Consider the following 2,500-nt stretch of genomic DNA (forward strand, 5'->3'; position numbering starts at 1 on the left):
CACTTGGCTCGTGCGCACGGCCTCCCGGATGTGCCGGGCGGGTGCGCGAGCTCGCCGGCCGCTGGAAGTCGAATGAGGCGCCGCGACCACCTCCGCGGTGCTTACAAACAGCCGATCCGCTCGGCGGGGGCTATTTTCGGCCACTTGGCTCGTGCGCACGGCCTCCCGGATGTGCCGGGCGGGTGCGCGAGCTCGCCGGCCGCTGGAAGTCGAATGAGGCGCCGCGACCACCTCCGCGGTGCTTATAAACAGCCGATCCGCTCGGCGGGGGCTATTTTCGGCCACTTGGCTCGTGCGCACGGCCTCCCGGATGTGCCGGGCGGGTGCGCGAGCTCGCCGGCCGCTGGAAGTCGAATGAGGCGCCGCGACCACCTCCGCGGTGCTTATAAACAGCCGATCCGCTCGGCGGGGGCTATTTTCGGCCACTTGGCTCGTGCGCACGGCCTCCCGGATGTGCCGGGCGGGTGCGCGGGCTCGCCGGCCGCTGGAAGTCGAATGAGGCGCCGCGACCACCTCCGCGGTGCTTATAAACAGCCGATCCGCTCGGCGGGGGCTATTTTCGGCCACTTGGCTCGTGCGCACGGCCTCCCGGATGTGCCGGGCGGGTGCGCGAGCTCGCCGGCCGCTGGAAGTCGAATGAGGCGCCGCGACCACCTCCGCGGTGCTTATAAACAGCCGATCCGCTCGGCGGGGGCTATTTTCGGCCACTTGGCTCGTGCGCACGGCCTCCCGGATGTGCCGGGCGGGTGCGCGAGCTCGCCGGCCGCTGGAAGTCGAATGAGGCGCCGCGACCACCTCCGCGGTGCTTATAAACAGCCGATCCGCTCGGCGGGGGCTATTTTCGGCCACTTGGCTCGTGCGCACGGCCTCCCGGATGTGCCGGGCGGGTGCGCGAGCTCGCCGGCCGCTGGAAGTCGAATGAGGCGCCCGACCACCTCCGCGGTGCTTATAAACAGCCGATCCGCTCGGCGGGGGCTATTTTCGGCCACTTGGCTCGTGCGCACGGCCTCCCGGATGTGCCGGGCGGGTGCGCGAGCTCGCCGGCCGCTGGAAGTCGAATGAGGCGCCGCGACCACCTCCGCGGTGCTTATAAACAGCCGATCCGCTCGGCGGGGGCTATTTTCGGCCACTTGGCTCGTGCGCACGGCCTCCCGGATGTGCCGGGCGGGTGCGCGAGCTCGCCGGCGGCTGGAAGTCCAATGAGGCGCCGCGATCTCCTCCGCGGTGCTTATAAAGTGCCGATCCGCTCGGCTTGGAGCTATTTCCGGCCTCCCGTTGGTGCCGGGCGGCGTGCGCGAGCTCGCCGGCCGCGATCTCCTCCGCGGTGCTTATAAACAGCAGCATGCGCACGGCCTCCCAGAATTTGAACACATTTCGTCAATAAATTTCGCTTATTGAATTTTGAAGTTTAATATAATGCAACAATTGAGCTCGACTTATACAAAGGATATATCATAAAATCGTAAATTTCCGTCGAATTTTAGGGGGTCGACTTATACACCGAGTCGACCTGTACACCGGCAAATACGGTAAATACGATTAAATAAAATGATACGACTGGCATAAAAACAAATATAAACCACATAAAAATAAAAGTCACCATTACGTTGAATTATTGGGAGCACCGAGCTTGTTTCTCAGAAACGAGCCGGTCCCATCCAGGCGTAATCGGAGACAATGAAACCCGAAGTGGTTAAGGTTTGTCTTTTAATGCAGGATGCTTGGTCCCCATGTGCCGAAGCAGTTTTGAAGGCTTCATTGGCTCGCTCGCTAGTTTCAGGGGCGATTGTGTCTATAAAATGCAAAATGTTGGGTCACCTCACGGCTTACGGCCATACTACCCTGAGAACGCCCGATCTCGTCCGATCTCGGAAGCTAAGCAGGGTCGGGCCTGGTTAGTACTTGGATGGGAGACCGCCTGGGAATACCAGGTGCTGTAAGCTTTTTCTTTTTCTTATGTGCACTTCAATCGTTTAAGAAGCTATTTTTTACAACACCCATCACGAATGGCATCCGGAAACAGCAAGCCTAATTTAAACTCCGACATTGAAACTATAACACGAGTTTGAAAGCTATATTATGTGGTGACATCCACAGCATTGTAGTTAAATTTTTTACCGCTAGAGAGCAGACTATGTACAGTGAGCATGGCTCCCTGTGAACTCAAAGCAGCAGGCTTGACTTGTAAAAGAACCCAACACAACACTTCCATGAAGTAATTGTACTAAGTTCATTTTGTTTTTCCTTATTTAATCACTTCACTGGTTTCTTTTATATCAAACAAATTGTTTTAGGTTATTCACCTGACATGTTGATCCATCAGCTGATAAAGACGCGTCACCATCACATCTGTGACACTCTGATGAAGGCGGAAGAAACCGCCGAAACATGTCAGGTGAATAACCTAAAACAATTTGTTTGATATAAAAGAAACCAGTGAAGTGACTTCCATGAAGTGTTTTTAAACTTTTCAAGGCATTTATTTTGATTCAGCAAAATG

The 2,500-nt window shown here is 56.4% G+C and overlaps 1 non-coding gene across 1 annotated transcript; it reads left to right on the top strand.

Moving 5' to 3' along the window:
* The first annotated feature begins 1,824 nt into the window (after positions 1-1,824).
* On the top strand, positions 1,825-1,943 carry LOC125976321 (5S ribosomal RNA). Its single transcript, XR_007484244.1, has one exon. It is a non-coding gene; the product is annotated as a 5S ribosomal RNA (ribosomal RNA).
* The last annotated feature ends 557 nt before the right edge of the window (positions 1,944-2,500 follow it).

This window comes from Syngnathus scovelli, chromosome 10 (assembly GCF_024217435.2).
Source record: "Syngnathus scovelli strain Florida chromosome 10, RoL_Ssco_1.2, whole genome shotgun sequence".
Lineage (NCBI taxonomy): Eukaryota > Metazoa > Chordata > Actinopteri > Syngnathiformes > Syngnathidae > Syngnathus > Syngnathus scovelli.